Raw genomic sequence first — 19,989 nt, forward strand, 5'->3', positions numbered from 1 at the left:
TACATCAGAATCCCTATCTCTCTAACACCTCAATAGAATATCCACCACTTTTATCTCTGAGGAGCTCCAATCTCCAACTACAGGAAAAAAAGATATGGATCTGGTACTTTGTTATGATTGCAGAAGTCGCATCTGTTTACCCAGTTATCAATTTAAAAGAAATGATAGGGCTAGAAAGGATGCTTGGAGGTCATAAAGTCCATCTCTTTGCCTCAAAGCAGGTTCAAATGCCTCTATATCACACTTGACAGATGTTTGTCTAGTATGTCCAGAGATGAATATGGCACTAACTCTCAAGGAAATTTATTTCAGTGCAGGCACTTAAAATCATTCTACAGGAATGTTTCTGAGCCAAAAAAATATAGAGAAAGCTGATAGGGGTAGATCATACAGTTTAGGATAACAATTATCCCTGGAGGAAAGTTAAAACGGCTCTGTATCCTCCAACAAAGCATAGGACAAAAATCAACAAAGTGCAAGTAGGAAGCATCAAACAAAAGTTATAACAAAGTCCTAAAATTGAGCTTAAAAACAAGCAACCAGAACAAATAAATATAGGCTGTTCACTAAAGAAAGTTCAGAATGAGATCTGACTAATAAATGAAATGTATCAACAAAGAACAGAATTGCTATGGGTTGCAATTCCAGTCCTCAGTAACAAAAGGACAGTACTGAGTTTATATTACTGATTTACCAGAAAAGTGGCAAAGACTGTGAAGAATATCTGTAAGAACAAAAAACTTAAAATAACGGAAGATTTCAACCACATATACATACATTGGAGAGTTGTCAATGCAGGTGATACTGAGACAAAATAACATGAGCATTTGCTTTTTAGATAAACTTTTTAGGGATCAAAAGAAAAAAACCTAACTCTTGACTTCATACTGAATGGTGCCTGCAACCTTATTCAGGATACTGCTTTCAAAGGCTTAATGTTACCAAAAAGTCCTGTAATAAAGTCAAATATAACATATTATAGGAGAAACAAAAGATCTTTTGTACCTGTGCTTAGTTTCAAAAAGGGAACTATATAAGACAAAAAGTTATGTTTTTGAAGGCTGCAGATTGTATAACATTAGTTAAAACACACAACATATGAAAAAAAGCTTTAATAGCTCAGAAAGGTCAGTATGGTTCAATAACAGAGGCTATCAGAAGCAAGAAGACATGCTTCAAACAGTGCAAGTGTCTCCAAGAAGGAAAACATGAAAGAACGTATCTAGCAAGCTGTATGTGAAAATAAAAAAAGGAAAGAAAAAAGAAAAAAAAAATTGTGATTTGTTGCTGAGAAATTACTTGAAAAAGACACTAAAACAGAAATTCTTAAGGTATCGCCAAAGCATTCAGGTTATCAGTCTTTCTGCAGGACCAAGTGACAACAGAGGGTACAGAGGGAACAGTCAAGGAGGATATTGCAGTAGATGAAAAGCTAATAAAACTGTAGCTGGGATATGCACAGCCACTTAAGACTCAACAACCTTTGGGGATATACAAGAGGCTTTATCTTAAACCGATGTGTTAAGAGAAGGGGACATTAAAAAAAACCAACTGATTAAAGGAATAATAACACATTATAGGACACAGAGGAGCATCATAACTACTAAATGTAAAACTCCTGAACTGTTATACCCATCACTTTAAGTATCATTTGCATCAAATGAGCGGAAGATGGTAAATATGAGCCAACAGGTACCCCTTTGTTTAAAATGAGTTTTTAGAAGATCTAGAGAATTACAGCTAGTGTATCTGCACCCAACCAAATCATAGAATAACGAGCAAGGGAACAGTAGATACAGGAATAAACCTGTTGCAATAAAAAAAAAAAATAGTCAACATGGTCGTCATACAGGTAAGTCATGCCACTGAAACTTATTAGACTTCTCTATAGAACCAGAACAAGACAGTTTATATGCTGTACTTGAGTTTCCTAAAGGTTTTAAGCAGGATTTCTCAACCAAAGGTTCATAAAATGCCATGAAAATGTCTTCTTATGCATTAATAACTGATTAAAAGAATAGGAAAATAAAGAAGCAACAAATAGTAAGACATCAAACGAAGCCTCTGTCCTGAGGCTTGTGCTGTTTAGTATTTGCATTAAAATGATCTGGAAAAGGGGATGGTAGGGATAGCAACATTTGCTACTAGTGACGAATTATTCAGGGTAGTAAAAAGGCAAGCAAACAGCAAAGACTTGCATAAGAATTTCATGATACAGAATGATTAGGCAATAAACTTACAGACAAAATTCAGTGTAAATAAAAGTGAAGTAACACACATGGAAAAGTAACCTTAACTATACATATTCAGTGACTGAGTCTAAATTAGCTATTAACTTTCAGGAAAGCTATCTCAGAGTTATAACAGATAGTACCATGAAAACAGCAGCTTGGTACTCAGAAGCACTTAAAAAGGCTAATAAAGCATTAAGAATTATTAGAAAGGAAGAGAGGATGAAAGAGAAAACACCATTATGCCATTTTATAACTCCATAGTGAGCCTGCTGCTGCATGAAATCTGATTTCCCCATCTTGGAAAGCACCAAAGACCTGCAGCAACAGTGATCAAAACTCTTCAGGACACAGAGACAACAACAGAGAGGGAATCCTGGTATTTCAGGATTCCCTTAAAGTGGAAATCTTAGGGTAGACGAGAAATTAATTTTGGAAATTCCAGCATATGTTGATTCGGAAACAAAATGTGCTTCTTAGGACTCTGACAGCAGTGACTGAAATTACAGTTAAACTGCTAAAGTTTCATGGCTCAAACACTCTAAGGACAGCCCTGTCACTCAGTGTATCTTCGTCCCCGAAGGCACTAATAATTTTAGTCGCGTTCGTTTGTGGCCTGCGTGGCAACCCCAGCCCAGATCACCCTGAACAGATGTGATCTGTTCTGCTGCGGGAGCCTGAGCCTAAAAATTCCCACTGCAGACTTCAGTCAAGGGTCTGGAATGCTCCAGCTTGTACTAGAACTTCCAGGGATCTCATGCTCAGGGACCTGGACAGAAAAACTTATTGAGGCTTGCATGTAATATGCCTGTGTAAATGTCTTAGTCTTCATCCTGGTCAGGCATGCAGCCTCCCCTTGAAACTCAGACACCTATTTGTCAAACAATTGTCATAAAAATCTTAAAGCTTGAAAATCATTTCTGACAGTCTCTATACATGGTCTAAAAGATAGTACCACACAGAAACACCATATTAGGGTAGAAGAGCTCATATGTATATATAGATATAGACAGATAAAAAGAATTGAAGACCACCTTCAAATGCTTTTCTTTACTATCTGAGAAGTATGTTGAAAGCAGGTCATTATGCTATCTTTCTTAAGGTCTGAAAAAACACTTGCAGCATTGCTGGCCAGCCCCGCCAGGTCAACAAATGTGATGATAGTCAACTTCCCAGATATCAATACTACCTTTACCTCAAATATCCCTCCAAGACAAATCAGAAGAAATTTTTAGTCCAGACTCAAAGAAAAATAAAACCATTCTGTCCTATGGTAAAGTTTACAGTAATAATGTGATTAATGAGGCACCTGAGTATGGCAAGTAAAGACAGAACGGGGTTTAATGGCTAAAGATCAAGACTAGAGAAAATTAGACCCGAAGCATTTTTCATGGTGAGATTAGATAAGCTTGGGAGCAATTCACCAAAGGATATTTAATATCTTTACATCCACACTTCCTAGAAAATAGGTTCTATTACAAACAGAAATTAATAATGTAACCTACAGTACACTGGAGGTCAGACCAGACAATTGTAGTACTCTCTTTTGTTTTTATAATCTGTGAAACTACAAACATAAGTCACAGAAAGCATCTAACGCTTTTTAAACTAATTCATTGAAAAAAACTTCTCCAAGGACAGGAATTCCCTGAAATTATGATTTTTTTTAACTTCCTTACAAACAGTTACTTCATTACCAATCCTTTGACCTAAGTTAAAGATTAATACTTATTTCCTCATTTTCTTAGGAGCAATACAAGATTTACTTACCATATTCCATTTCTCTCTCGGGCACATGCCTGTGTCCTATCCACAAGTTTGCAAGACTTTCCAAAACAATGTCAGTCTTGATCTTCCTACCACTTTTGTTACTAAAAAGAAGCAAAACAAGAACTGTTATCAACAGGCAGCCATAGTAGCAATACCATGTGACTTACTGGATGGAGATGTGTCAGCTTGAAAAATTTTAGGCAAAATTTCATTCAGTATCAGCTGACAGCTGTCTTTTTCAGTTATACTTCAAGTTTTAATGCATCTCAGATTAGAACAGGATATTCAGCTGAAACCATCAAGTTAGTCACATTTTGATCAAAGCCATTATGTATCTCATAGTTTTTAATCAAAATCCCAAACAATCTTAAGTTTCCTCAAACTGTCTTAAATACCTTCTTTTGATTCTATCCTGTTTTACTGAACTGAAATAAACCAGCCTCAAATTTCACAGATTTTTTGAATTTTTCATACAGCTTTGATACAAATAGTGGCCAAAATTGAAGCCCAGACCGACACAGCACCTCTTCAGGCTGATCCCTAACACCCAGTATGGCATGGCACCAGTTTGAAAACCAAATACTTCTAGTAGTTCCTGCAGTTGAAATTCCAGCCCATTTGAAGGCAATGGGAATGCTGCCATGAACTCAATTAGGACCAGAATTTCATCATTTTACTGGAAGTTTTATATTTGTTACAATAAAAAAAACATTTTTCATTATTTATGGGTTTTTAGATCCCTGTGTATGTGTGTATACGTATACTCGCCTGGATAAGAGACTGTGCAACCTGCTTTAGCAAGGGGGGTGGACTAAGTGATTTCCAGAAGTGCCTTCCAACCCCAGCCATTCTGTGATTCTGTGAATTATAGGTATACATAGCATCGCTGAGAACAATACGTACAGGTACCCAGAGCAAGAATAACCTGCCCCTTATTCATGAGAATGACAGCTCTTCTCTCAAGTGAGCCAGATACATAAAATAGACCTACTCAGTTCCCTTATTATCTCTCGATTTACAGAAATAATCTAAAGTTTCACGGATTAATGATTATAGATCCATCAATGACAAACTGTGATTAGCTACCTCATTAACATTAATGAACCACCTATCTGGAATGCTGTAGTGAGAAACAGTCAAAACCTAGTTTTTACTAACGGACTTTTTCCTCTCTTTAGATTTGTGGTAAATGTAATGATTTAATTGTTTTTGTTGCTGTTGATAGGCAAAAATTCACAGAGACCTTGGATATGGAAGCCATTTGTATTGGACATAAATTTAGACAAATAGATATTCTTTTATATTTCTTGAAAGAAAAGATAAAGAGAATTGTAAAAGAGTCTGGACAAACACGCAAAGTAAACATGCCAGGATTATACAAGATATTTCATGACTTGAAATATGTCACATACGTATCTAAAAGTATTACAACCATGATGAGTAATTTAAAGATGTATCATCAACAATGATTTCTTAAGCAATTGACGCAGATGGGTGTAGGTGCGTGGCCATGGGGGCTGACAGATTTCATTGAGCCCATGACATGTGCCTTGCCTATCTGCAGTTGCTGAATTTGAGTGAACTTTCTGCTGTGCCAGCAGTAATCCAGGCATATAATTACAACATTTGAGAAAACTCATCCGAGGAACAAATAAGCTTGCTTTAAAAAAAAAAAAATTCTTCATATTGCCCTGACTCATAAATCTATGGTGCACTTAATTAAATTCAATAGGCAATTTTAGAGAGAGATAAACAAATTAAAGAACCTCTACTAAATGACAGAGAAAATTCCAAATAAACATAATCCATTTTGCATTTTAATTCCAATGTTGCTTGTCCTTGTCAGGGCTGATACCTGCCTTATACATCCTTTTTCTTCTTGAAAACAACTTTCATGTAATGATATTAAGGAAATGTACTACAAAATACATGATATTTTTTTAAATTAGCTAACCCACCCCATCCTCCATGGACACATAGAAGAAGGCTGGAAAAGACAATCACAATTTTTTATTATGCCAAGGAGCTTTTCTTTAATGATTCTTCTCCTCCTAGCCCCTCTAGAGAACAGTAATTAGCATGCTACTTGTCCAGATCCATCAACAAAGGCACGTATAAAGCTGTAAATATGCCATGCATGTGTTAGATTTATTATGGTATCTTCTAGTTTGACAGATTTATACATTGTCTTTTTTCTTGTAAAGGGGAGAACTGCTGTACAAAATAAAGAAAATAATTTGCAAGCAGCAGTCCTCAGCTATGTGTAGGAGCCCATCTGAATCTATCCAGATTCTCATGCTATTCCAGTCATTGAAATCCCCAGTTCCTACATTCAGCCTTTCTCACCACCTCTAGAGAAGACTATTTCTTGCTGTTGCTGTTGTGTCTCACCATATGTGTTCATCATTTTCCAGAATCCTGTTTAATGTATGACTGGGGGGTAGAAACTAGGTAAGGCACAGGTTCCAAATTCTGCTCGAGAGAGATCTTTTCCATCTAGGTGTCACGGGAAGTTTTCTCTGTGCAGTCTGAACCACGCCTCAAGTCTCTCAAGCCTGAGAAACAGCAGACACATCCTACCTCTCCTTTTCTTATACCCACATTCTTCACAGATTGTTCTCCCAAGCACCGAAAAGCCAAGCTTTCTGTCACTCCTATCCCTATGCCACTGCTGAGCACCGTGCAGAGCAAGTGTGGTCTGTAGGCAGATGGGGGGATTTCTGTCCCTGGCAGCCAGGAAGCGTTACCTGGGCCCATGCTGATTTACTGCACCTGCTGAGGGAAGGCTGGAGGTGGGCAGAGAGAGCTAGCAACAAATGACAGAAAGCATTTGTCTTCAACAACTGAAAAAATAAAGGAGAAAAAAAAAAAAGTCTAGAGAAGCTGACAGGTGGTAAATCATGAAATGGTTCATATGGATTTTTTTAAAAGATATAGGAAACCACCATGTGGTGCTCCCACGCACAGTTTTATAATATATGTGTGTCTATCGATGAAACAAGGAGCAAAGGAGATATGCACACTACAGAAATGTTACATGAATGCTTCTCAGCTCCTTGTCATTGGGCTTCTTTCACTCCACCCACTAAACCTGGAACAGCATCCCAGTTTCTCGAAGTCTGGCATCTTCTCTTTTCTTCTCTCTCCTTTTTTCAGCTCACAGTCAACCACTCACTTCATTTCTCAGTTTTCTTCTCTTCTCCTCCTCCTTGGGCCTCTGCCTCCTCTATAGACTTGTAGTAGTTCAAGACCCAACTAAACCCTGCACCAAGTAATTATTTCATATTATCTTTCCACCTTTTTTTCATTATCTTCCTAGTCTGTCTAAATTCTGCACAGAATTCTTGATACCTTTGACATGACATATCTGAAAAGAGAAAAGTTATGAATATTTATAAATAATAATTTTTTTGAATAAGGGAGGGCTTGCTATCTTTAAGGGGAAAGACTATTTCTTCTTTAGACTATGCATTTTCCAAGGCCTTTAAAACCCTTAAATATTGTGCTATGATTTCCATTGTGTGGCTCCGTATTTTCAACCTATTCGATCATTGAACAGTCCCTAAATGTAAAAACACAGCCTCCTGACATGCATTATGAACAGGAGATCTGTACAGATATAGAAAAGGCTGGAATGTTTTTTCTTATGAGCTCAAAAAAGAAAGTAGTTTGGAGAGTGAAACAATTACTCAGCCTTAAATATATGAGAAATCTTGGTGATATTTTGAGCATATTAAGTTTTTGAGCCTCATCCCAGAAACAGACAGGCAGTTCCAAGTAAATGCCACATGCAATTTTTATTCTTCCTCTTCTTTCTACAGACATGGAATCAAAATACAAGAAAAAAACAATATAACTGTTGCTTTGTATATTGGGGATATATTAGGGATTTATGTATTTAGGATATAATACTAAGGATAAAGAAATTATTACTGGTCATAGAAAAGAAAATACTAGCACTTTGGGTGGTATTGACTCAGCTAGGTTGCCAGAGGTACTATGTATATCTGAGGCGATACCTTGAATTTGATTCTTTCTGTATCACAAAGAGTTAATATAGATCCTGGAGTGTTAATATGAAACTAGGCTGCGTTATTCAGTAGACAGGACATTGCACTGTGAACCAACTGGAGTTTTTGCATGATCAGTTAGGCTACTAAAATTACTCTTAGTTAGGATGCTGAAGTCTTTTTTAAGATAGTGCATGGTGAACAGGCACTTCACATGCTTAGATGTCAGCACAGTTGATTTTTCATTTAATAGGACCTCAGGCTCTGCTGTTAGAAGGATCTTGGTGACTGTGAGATGCAAGGCTCAAATGTCAGACATATAATATTTATTAGAAGCAGCAAAAGAAAAGGTTGCAGCCACTCTACATAAAATGACTTCTGAACTGAATGGAAAGCAACCACAGTTCCGAGTGGTAGAAGTGTCAGCAGTTACATACTGTAAAATTATGAATAAAATCCTTACAAATATAAGAAAGCCTTCAATTTTCTCCAGCAAGAACATGAGGCTATAGTTGAGTGAAATTCCCAAGGTCCAAAGAGAATGAATATCTGCAGGCTGTTGTCTGAGGTTCCAGACAAAGAACGCAGTATGCAGTACAGCAAAATATCTGTAAGTGGGTGCACTGAGATGCCTTCTAGTGTCTCCTGCTTCCCAGACCAGGATTATCAGATCTTCAGTCTCTTTCATTGTATTCTGCATTAAAGGAAAACTATAAGGTAGGGGAATCACAATTGTAAGTGAAAGTTAAATGGCAATTGAGAGTACTTAAGTTTCCAAAACAACCTACATAACCCTTGTGAGAGGCCTATTGCAACAATACAGCTGGATTATGGCCATGCAAAATGACCCAATACTACACAACTGTTAGAAGTTCCCTAGGAGCATTTTGAAATCTTGAATATGCTTGTGGGAAAGTATTTTGATTGCTCTTAAAGAAGGGAAATCACTGTCTGAATTAATGTTCCCAGAAATTTTGCAAATATTTTATCACAGGATATCTAGACTAGTAAATGGGATCCATTCTTCCATTGCTTCAAATCCAGAGTAAAAATGTACATTTGGGGTAGCGGTGGTAGTGATGTCTGATTCAGATATTCAGAAGTCCCAATTTCACCCTGAAGTATCAAAGGGTTAAGATTTAAAATTCCTGCCTGATTCACCCCTGTTAGCTAACAATCCTTACTGTTCAGTGGAAAATTACTTTGAATCCTGCAGCTCTCTGCCTTCTGTTCCTTAGAATAATTTCTTCCATATGATATTTGCTGCATGTGTGAAAAACAAATTTATCACCTAAATGCACATATTTCTAATGGTCTCAAAGAACAGTGATTCAAACAGCGATTCAAATTTTCAGCAGCAGTAATACTACAGAGATTGGGGAAAAACCCTCTGGAATTCTGCTTAAGGAAGAAATATGTGGAACAATAACTAAATGCAAACAATCCTTCCCATGTGAAGCATGCAGAAAACTATTAGTGATGGAGAAAAATCTGCAGTGCATTTAGACAGCTTAATTTATGAAGCTTGCCAAAATAATTAAAAGAAATCCTACAAACTTTTCAACTCAAGAGCAATCTTTTCATTTAATGAGGTAAAGGAATGACAAATGTCTTGATGAATGTGAATTTTAAGTCCCCAGGCACAATAACCTATTAAGAATCTTGCCCACACAGTCTCTTACACGCACCAGCACTGCCTAGCCCTTGCTCAAAGCTGGGACCCTCTTGTGTGTGGCAACAAATTCTAAGTATCACACTGCCATCACCATGGAAACCGATGGACCACCAAAATTTCAGGGAGCAAACAAATTACATACTCCTACTTGCATGGAGAAAGGTAATTTTTTCTTCCTACATTATGATGGAATTGTGAGAAAGCTGATGTGAAACACCGCCAGTGCCATGTCCAAATGCTAAATAATTTCAAGGTAACAACTGAGATCAGTCAACCCTCATAGCAAGTGTTGCAGTAGTTGACAGTGGAGGTAGTGTAATGTCTGTGAACACCGTAGCCGGTGCTGGGAGGCTAATAGATTCTAAGAATATTATTAGCTACATTTGGAGACTTGAACTGAGAGTCCAGAACAATCAGGGGACAATCCTGACTGATGAGAACATAGTATGGGTTACTTGTTGGAGCTGTACCTTCATATAAGTTCTTCCTTTGGCCCTTCGTATCTGCAGGCAGCATCTTTCAGGAAGCAGTACAACATACATGCCAGAACTGCAGCTGGCAAGTGAGGAGGAAAAGTAAGGTGAAGTTAACATATGAATACTGCAGCAAAAGGCTTTTCCTCTAAAGAGTCAACGTTTATGCAAAATATGATAAAAGATACTACAACGCTCACGAATGGTCTTAAGGCAGCTGCCACTTGTGGGTCTTTGCTGTCCGTCTGCAGGGAGGGATCAGACCTTTAAATCAGGCCACTCCTGAGGACTTAGTAACGCATCAGGGTTCACTCTATCAACCAGCACATACACACTTGCCTACTGTCCACAGCTAACCGGAGATATTCGCCGGGTAACCTGCTCTGCCAAGATATAGCTGTATCCCGGCCTGAAGACCAGCAATGACGCCTGAGTGTAGCAAATAGAGTACAGCTCTTATCTACAGCTCTAAATCCATTTATATTCTCACTTGCACATGACTTATGTTGGTTTCAGTGGGTGGCAATTCTACTTCTCTGACAGTATTTTATAATAAGAGATCTATCTAAAGTAAAGAGGGAAATACATTCCAATTCCAACAGTGCACTCAGAATGGAAACAGACTTCGAGCTGAAGACATTCTGGTAGATGTATTTTATTGGTTTGATAAAGCATCAGCAGTAAAAAATGAATATGTGGAATTTATCAATTAACCGACATCAGCCTAAGACAAATCTTCAGCACCTCATGACTGTCTGCAGTGGCTGCCTCCACCTGCAGTGCTGTTGGATGCACTCTGCTAGCTATGTACTAGCTCTTTTCAAGCAATTTTCTTTTTTGTAAATGTAAATATTTTTATTCTCAATTCTTACGTGCAAAGGCTTTTAAGTGAGCAAGAGAAAAAACATGCCAAGATGTACTCACATTATATTTCTATTTTTATGGGTTTTCCTTGTAATGCCAAAGCACCATGCACTTATTTGGTTTGACCCAATTAAGCAATACATGAAAACCTACTTCACTAAAGTTCACTGATGCCAGCCACTGCTGCAAATGACAAACACAAGGACTTATTGGGTTACTGCTGCACACTGAAATGTAATCAAAGGCTGAAATGTAAAAACATACAACAAAAAATACAGCTGTCCTCCAAAAAAAAACTTGCTACTGGTGAGGATTTACATTACAATCCCTTAAATATAAGCACAATATATTTACTGGAGAAACTGTAAAAGGTAGTGAGCTAAGTTACATAGGAAAGATCAGTCCTGATAAAATGAGGATAGAATACTAACGTACTGTATACAAGCCTTGGAAAAGGTGTCTTAAAATATTGGCAGTCCAGTAGAAATTAGCAGAAACAACAAAACCTGTAATAGCAAGACTAAACACCACATGCTTATACCAGAAATCTGATCATCAGCATCAACAAATGTCTTAAGGCATCAGTGAGAAAACTTTGCTGCTTTGAAAAGCCACTCTCCGTTTCCCAGCTCCTTTCCACTATTTCTTGCTAGTAAACCGGCAAATGGAAAAGACACTGATGTCACTTGAACACCTTTCTGCATAATTCACAGGAGCCAGAAGGCTTGTGTCCAACAAACAAATGCACCCACATTTACCTGCAGTTGTAAAACTGAAGCCTCCATACAGTAAACTGTTTACTTTCACAAAAATTACACCTCCTCTAGGTGTCCTGTCCAGTGCCAGCCCATGCAAATCCCCACACTACTCATTAATTTAGTTCTGACCTTTTACTCTAAGCTCCAAGGACTATTTCGGGAGTGCATACGCTTAATACACAAGCCACAGTGACTCCATGACTCCATCACTACAGAACATGTTGAACAGCACTAAGAAGAAAAAAAAAAAGGGGGGGGGGGGGGGGGGAGAAAAAAAAAAAAAAGGGGAAATTATTTAGCTTGCAAGACTACCAGTCCAAATAACAGCAACATATACTTTAGCCTTAGCCATGCTTGTGCTGGAGACAAGCACAAATATCCCTTCTTAATGACAGCAGAAAACTTCCTGCTGTGTGAGCAGCATGGTGCTAAGGGGAGGATGGGGTGCTGAGCTGGAGTACTGCCCCTTGTACCTCATCTCTGCTTAGCCAGTGTAAAGAATACAGTCAAAAGACAAGGAGCATCCCAGAGCCTAGAATGACAGAGCCAGTGCACAAGAGCTGTGGTGCACCACAAAGAACTGCATCTACAGTTCTGGATGAATTTTCATGTTTAAATATAGATTCTCAGTCAGTCACCCACAGCAGTAAAAAAGTTATCCCCAAAGGAATGAGATGGATACATTGCACCATTGCAGCAGAAACATATTATTAAGAAGTGGCATTTGCTATTCCTTCCCTTTAAAACACTTAATAATAAACTGCTTAAATAAAACTTGGGCTCCTATCTTCTGCTTCGCTTGAAATCTTTGTAGGAGGCATGAATCACACAAGATATGACAACCACCATATCTGGAGGAGTAGCTCTTGGCTTTCAACTCTCAGCACAGAAAGTAGTGATAAGAATATTGCCAAAGGCTACAAGCAGGCTTTTGGGACTGTGACTATCTAAATTTGAAATAATATTAGTTAGTGCCTGCATGTTCTCCTCTCCTTTGCGTGTGTGGGTTCATCAGTTCTGAGACCATTCTGTTATCCAGCCGCTCCTGTTATTGATGACAGTGTGGAAATCATTTGAGAGGAATGTCTCAGAAGCCTTTCACAAACTAGTGGGGCTCTCCCAGGGGATACAACAGCATTATCGTTACAAAGCACCTGGGATGTGCTCAGTGCTTTCCTTTCCCCAAAGGGCTTAGTCATGCAGGATTGCAGATGAGAGCTCTGAGCCAGTGGCTGACTATGCCACTTTGCTAATTGCAATTCAATGAAGATGAAACAGATGCTATCTGTTGGTCAACAGCAATACTGTGGCCAGCACGCTCAAGCGTATGTTGTGCATACGATCCAACAGGTCTCCTTCCTTTCCAAAGAGTCCTCAGACACTCACGCTAGCTGCTGTTTCTTTCACTGGTCCTGTTTTTTGCTGCTTTTCAAAGCAGCTCTAGAGAATGCTGACATGAGCCACTGCTGGACAGCAGTGAGAGTAACCGAAGCCCTAGAGAAGGCTCACCACCCAGAATACCACACCACTCCTGGGGTCCCAAGAAAGGATCCTGCCAGGATGCAGTCAGGTTGTGTGGTCCATGCAAATGTATGGCCTTGCAGGGGGATCGGAAGGGAGGCATCCTGGTAAAATGATGCATTGCTGGACATACAGGAGAAAATTCTGGATAATTTGGAGGTTTCCTAAGTGTTAATATCTAGGGAATTTTATTTCTGAGCCAAGTGTGGTCCAACTAAGTTTCTATAGCTTTTCCTTGTAATGTCAAAGTATCATGCATTTATTTGGTTTGATTTAATTAAGAAATATATGAAAGGCTGCTGGGGTCACTAATTTTGAGCTAGTAAGGAATTGCAAGAAGAGATCCCTGCATCTTTGAAAACTTTTTAATCTTATACTGGGTGTTGTCACCAAACCAAAATTAGAATCTCTGAACAGTATTATCCATTTCTCCGTCTTTATTTCTTTTTGTACTGGCATTCACAGTAGTAAATGCACAATGATACTATACCCCTGTTTTCAGCTGATAATGAACAATCCACTAGATAGATATATAGCTGTCACTTTGTTTCTAGGATCCATGGCATATATTGAAAGGACATTACAGGGTTTCAGAATTGATAGTTTGATATATGTAAATGTTTTTAAAGTTTTACTTACAATGGAAATTCATTCTATGAACTATACATCACTAGAATGATGTCAGAGAACATGATATTAACTTTCAGTCATTTTGGCATGCTGTTCTTCTAGAGATATAGCAAAGAACTTGGTAAGCATTCAGGCAGCTTCTAATTTAATTTATAACAGGTCCTTTGACACAACAGTAAACTGAGCACATCCCAGTTAAAAATAGCATATGGAAGTTCATTTCCCAGTTACTTTGCAATCAGTAATGCTAAAGAGCAGGTTTCCTGAATCTTCTCTGGAAGAGAGGTATTAATAAATTCCAATAGAAACAATTTTGGGGAAGAAATTCAAAATCACATAACCATGATCTACTTTAAGATTTGTTACAAACACAAGTCCTTACTTATTAGCCTTTACGTCACAGCATATCTTGGTATTCTTCTCTGGTGCAATCCTGTCAGCTGTGCAAACTTGAATTATTTTATCTTCAAGAGGCAATTATATCAAAATTCACTAATTTCATCATAAAAAAAATAAAAGTCAGTAATTTCAGTCAGTCTTTGCATTGTTCAAAATCACACTGACCAATTACATGGAAGTGCTTTGTCTAGCGCTGATTACAACTTTGTGCCTCTGTTATGCAAAGTGGATCATACAATAGTCATCAGTCACAGACTTCCCTGCTCCCCCAAGCTCTCCTGAAGAGTGTTAGGCAATTACGTTCCTATCATGCTTGCATTGTCTGATGGTAAAGCACAACTTTCACTAGGAAAAAATGATAAAAACATCATTTCCTGGACCAGATTCTCAACTCTTGATAAATCCCCATGAAGGCTGACTCACTGTAAACCAGAAGTGGAGCTGCTCTTTCCAGTCCCACAGTGCTACAGGATAACAGTGCACACCACTCCACAGCTCAGGGTAGAGCAGTAAGAAACTTTCCCTTCCTCAAATACCATCAACCTCGTGGGAAGAGCTTTAGAGACTGAGGTGTGCAATGAAAATAGCTCAATTTTACACCAAGAGTTACACTTACAAAATCCTAACATAAAACTGAAAGAAGCTTTAGTAGGACAGGAACCTGTTATGTGCACTTTAATACCACTGTTTGGGAAACCAAAGCAAAATGCAGTGTAAGTTTCAGTCAGCTCTTTGGCAAAAATTCAGTAAATTTGAGCTAGGACCTAAACCTATTAGTGGTCTAGTTTCACACACACTTAGATTTTAGGCTGTAAATGTCATGCAGCTCACGCAGTCATTAGTCATCCCTACGCACAATACATACATACAGAGGCAAAATGACCGTGATTGCTGACTTACAGCAAAAACCTCTTATGAATGCCTATCATGAACATGAATAAAAGTATCATTAAAAATATGGGATAGCAGAGTAAACTCATTTCAACGTATAGAAACCTCTCAAACTTTTTCTCCTATAGCTGGAGTAGAACCTCTGCCAACATTTGTATAAATTTGATTTTTATTTTTTAAATCTTGGTGGTTTTGCTTGCCTCTGTACTTGAAGAGTCCAGACGAACAGTTGAAATGTTTGAATGCTTTGAGAAAAGCAGTTGACATAAGATTTCCAGCCCCAGCTTGAAGAATGAAAAGGGCTGGAGCACCGTATCAGCGTCCAGAGGCTAATGCCCTGCCTACGTACATGAATGCAGCTCCACTGGGCAGAGAATTTGCTCCCCAGTCGTGTGACTGCTGATCCGAACTGATTCCATTTTCCTACAGCCTACTGCAGATATAGCCTGACAGTACATTGCTGTTGCTTTTGCAAGCTCACAGCTAAAAGTGAAATAAAAGACCACACAAGAAACCTTCCTATTCCGGATTATCTTCACAAAAAAAGCTGCGCTGTTAGCTACTCCCTCTGTCTGCCATGTCATGTCCTCTCCCACAGTCCTTGCATATTAGCTGTCCTTCGAATGACTCATCCACTTCTCCATCTGGAAAGAACGTCTCTTTCTCTGTATTCTTTTAAGGAAGACTAATAAACTGCCTGAGTCATCACCATTTCTCACATGGTCTGGTCTTAATGTTTCAGTACTCCAGTTTAGACGATATCCACTTGGAGGAGTTCTTTGCTCAGCAGCAGGAAAGAAAATAACTTGACTCCCTAATGAAAACCTCAAAAACATCCCAACCACTAAAGGGTAATGAGACATAGCCCTGATTGATTGCCTAATAACCTTTATCTGGATACTAATGAATGTAATAAATTGTGGGATTTATGGGTAGCCCCTGTTCAGAGACCATCTTTTAAAGTACCTACTTGGAGAACACGAAGTTGTGACGTGACTTCCAGCTTCAGTGGAAAAAAAGAGGCCTGTGTAATGTGTAGACTTGAACTGACAATCAGTCAGCTGAGATGTTAAAGTGAAAAAGTCTAGGGGAATAAATTAGCATTAAGTAAAGTCTGAGTATTTCTGGGAAAAAAAAAACAGCTGTATTTAAGAGTTCAGGCATACTTTGGAGGTCACAAGGGCCAGTCTGAACAGTAATATGATTTTATCGTTATGGTTATTTATTATAATATTTGATAATTAATTAGTATCTTAACATCAAGTCCTAGGCAGAAAATCTTTCTAGCACATCAGAACTAATTATAACATTTGCAAAAAAAAAAAACTAAAGCAATTTTGGATACTAAATCCCAGCTCCAAAAGTTACAACTTTTTCAATCTAGGTTTCCACAGGTATTTACATATCTAACTCTCATGGAAATCATAATCCTGAGTATAAGATTTTATATCTGAAGTGCTTTTGATATCATTTGGACTTCTCAGATTTGGAAAATAGGACTTTCAAGCTCGCTAATTTTTGTTTGCCTTTTAAACTCTTACCCTTTATCATTCTGTTCTAAAAGAAGTAAAATGAATGAGAAAGAAGTAAAATGAATGAAACATCTGAGATAAAAGCAGGGTAACCTATACAGAAGCTTCTATTTGGGATCGCCAGTTCTCATATTTGAGGGCAGAAACTGAGCCCTTACCATTTTTTGTATTACTTCACATCTCCAGGTTTATTTTGTTCCTCCACTTCTTTAGGGCAGGGACTTGTGGCTACTTTTTAAGGGGATTTTATAGCTAGGCAACTCTTCCTACATACAGCCTGATCGATGCATTCCTCCAGCTCAGGTAGCACAGTCAAATCTCGTGTCAAAATGCAGCTGATCATCACATGTGCCAAGAATGTACAATGTGTTCTGGCCCTTTCCCCTCCAGCTCAAGGACACTGGCCATGCCGGAGGAGCACCTGGCAGTTCCCTCAGGCAACGGGCTGTGCTCCAGTCTCATTAAGAAAGCCAGTGGGTAGGATGAATCCAGCAGGATAAAATTGGATCTAAAATGCTTGGGGGTAGACTGATGGTAGCAGAGCATCTCTCAGTGAGACAGAGCACAGCCCATAGCTCTTGAAATGGTATGCTAAGAGCAAGCATTGTCGCATGATTGTTGTGAATACATTCACTGCATTTGGGGAACAGTTTTAACATTAGTTACTTTCGAAAGAAACCAGATAACACCTTCAGGACGTTCACTGCAAAAACAATTTTCCCCCACTCTTCACAAACCTGAGACAAGTCCTAAGAGCTCCCAGAAAATGGAAACATCTCATATGAAGGCAACACCAGTAACATCAATAAAGCCTATTTACAGCAGCACTTATGAATCATCAGCGTCTCATGCTCATTTTGATAGTGCAAATATTAATTTACTTCTTTTTATGCTAGCATTGCTTGCCACACAAAATCAATGTCAGTACAAATGAATCATGTACAAGAGAAAGTTTCCAATATTGTCTCCATTTTAAGATTCTGATGTTGGTTTTCCAACTTTCAGAAAGATTCATTATGAATCAGTAGCATCTTTGTGGCAATATCAATGCCCATGATTATAAATATTTGTAGAAAAAGCAAGAAAGAGAGCTTTATTTTTCCAAAGACAACTGATTCTCTTGCAGAAATACTAATGCGTTCTCTAGATAATGTAGTTTTTATTCTTTCAGAGAGAACTTTTACCAGGTGATGGTGTCTGCATGACTGCCCATTATTCCCTGTGTTGGGAAGAACAGGTGCTTTGTGTGGTGTTAACAAACAATGCCTGCTTAAGACTGCAGAGAAAGCCACAACGGCTCTGTGGCAATGATTTATGAGCAAGGTACAGTCATGCAGTCTCACCAGAAAGCATCTCTCAGTGCGCAGCACTTGGGCTTTTAGAAACACCTCTGGCTTGCACCCTGCTTTACCTGGTCCCGAAAGAACTTAACCTACAACTAATGCTGACTTCAGCTGCTACCACTACAGCATTACAGTATCTGCTGCATGAAAATAACAGATGCACCTCCAAGACAGGTCTCACAGGTATAGCTGGGGCTGGCGATATATGAGAAACTCCACAGCTAGCCAGTATCAGCAAAGTTACAAAGGAGACCTTGCTTAAGGCGGCAAAGCTCATTTATCACTTCTTTCAGGAAGCTATACCCAAAGGTCCAATTTTTTCCAATTTCCTTTTTCTTTTGAAACCTTGAATAGCAAATAATCTTTGCAAGCCCTGTAAAGTACAAGATTTCCAAGAAGGAATCCCAGATACTGGTCTGAGTGAACAACATTATTTTTTAAAATTCCATGTTAACAGCTCTTTCTAGAATTGGAAACCTCTGGGTTTTGACAGGTTTATTTTCTGAAGGCATGTATAATGTGCAAATTAAGCAAATATAAATATTATAAAATTTATTTAGAAATAAAAATAGAGCTAAGCTTTAATTAATTGCTAAGACATAGATACTGGCTTCTCAACACTATATAATTCCAAGCTACAAAACGATCTTGTTTATATTTCTCTTACTGTGCGGGAGGGAGGAGAGAAATAAGAAACAAATTTTGCATTTGATGGCATATAAACACATGCTCCTCCTCCTAAACACAGAGTATAAACATGAACATACCACACACTATAAATTCAGCTATAATACAGCTCCATCAAACAACAGAGCTTTAGAACGGTCACTAACTACCAAAATATGCTCTAACTAAATCACCACATAATCCTACTAGCATAAAAACTATCTCTTTCATCTTCACTCAGTTTGTTAATCTTGTCCACTATATGCAAACTATATTCCACAGTATGAGTTTCCAGTCTGAGGACTTTGCCTTTTGTTACTTTCTATAAATTTACCGACCAGGAAATTAAAATGATAATAGAAACTTAAAAAGACATCATATTAGCTAATTAGATGTCCAATCAACTTTTAGTGAAAGGCACAGTAAATTTATTTTTATGTTGTTGTTAAACATCAGACAAACAGAACTACTAAAATTCTCTGCGTTTCTGCTAATTAATGCTCTCTGTGAATGAAAGGAGTTAAAGGAAGCTGTCCCGGTTTAGATATTAAACTGAGATTTGATCTTCTTACCTCATCATATCTAAAATGATTGATTCAACCTTAACAGAAACCATTAAGTATTAGGAAAGCATTACTGCAACAGGGGAGATACATGTGGGTGCCACCAGTTCAGCGACGGTACGTGCCCGTATAAATAATAGGCTCAGAGCTGGATTTATCAAAGGCAGAATAGGAAGATGTCTTGAAATGGAGAGAAGGAAAATGAATTCGATGAATCATGTAAGTAGCAGCCTACATCTTGAGGGAACAGTTCTACATACCGTAATTATGAATATGTTACATTCAGAGTTTCATCAGAAAATGCTGAAGAGAAGAAAAGAGCTTAGGAACAGCGTGTTGGCAGGTACTTTGCCCGGATGGTTCCAATTCAGGGCCCACAAACACTTCTGAACCAGGCCAAGACGGGCCCTAGTGGGACCAAGAGTTGCATAGCCGCTTCTGCATGGCACCATCTGGGAGAAGGAAGGGAACACAGGACTGCAGATGGGCTTTATGAGGGTCATTATCTTGCCATAAAATTCCTGTTGATCAAAGGTCAAAACCGCAGCAGCCAGACCCTCAGCCAGGCCAGTCCTTTGTGTTATTTAAGGGAATGAGCCAGCAGTGTGCCCATGTGGCCAGGAAGGCCAGTGGGATCCTGGGGAGCGTTGGGAGGCGCAGGGC

At 38.5% G+C, this 19,989-nt stretch overlaps 1 long non-coding RNA gene across 1 annotated transcript in view; it reads right to left on the bottom strand.

Moving 5' to 3' along the window:
• Nucleotides 1-19,989, bottom strand: part of LOC114013412 (uncharacterized) — a 270,850-nt gene that overhangs the window by 196,024 nt on the left and 54,837 nt on the right. Inside the window, exon 2 of the long non-coding RNA XR_003556350.2 lies at nucleotides 4,002-4,102. This is a non-coding gene — a long non-coding RNA (uncharacterized LOC114013412). The remainder of the gene's footprint in view (nucleotides 1-4,001; nucleotides 4,103-19,989) is intronic.

This window comes from Falco peregrinus, chromosome 13, assembly GCF_023634155.1.
Source record: "Falco peregrinus isolate bFalPer1 chromosome 13, bFalPer1.pri, whole genome shotgun sequence".
NCBI lineage: Eukaryota > Metazoa > Chordata > Aves > Falconiformes > Falconidae > Falco > Falco peregrinus.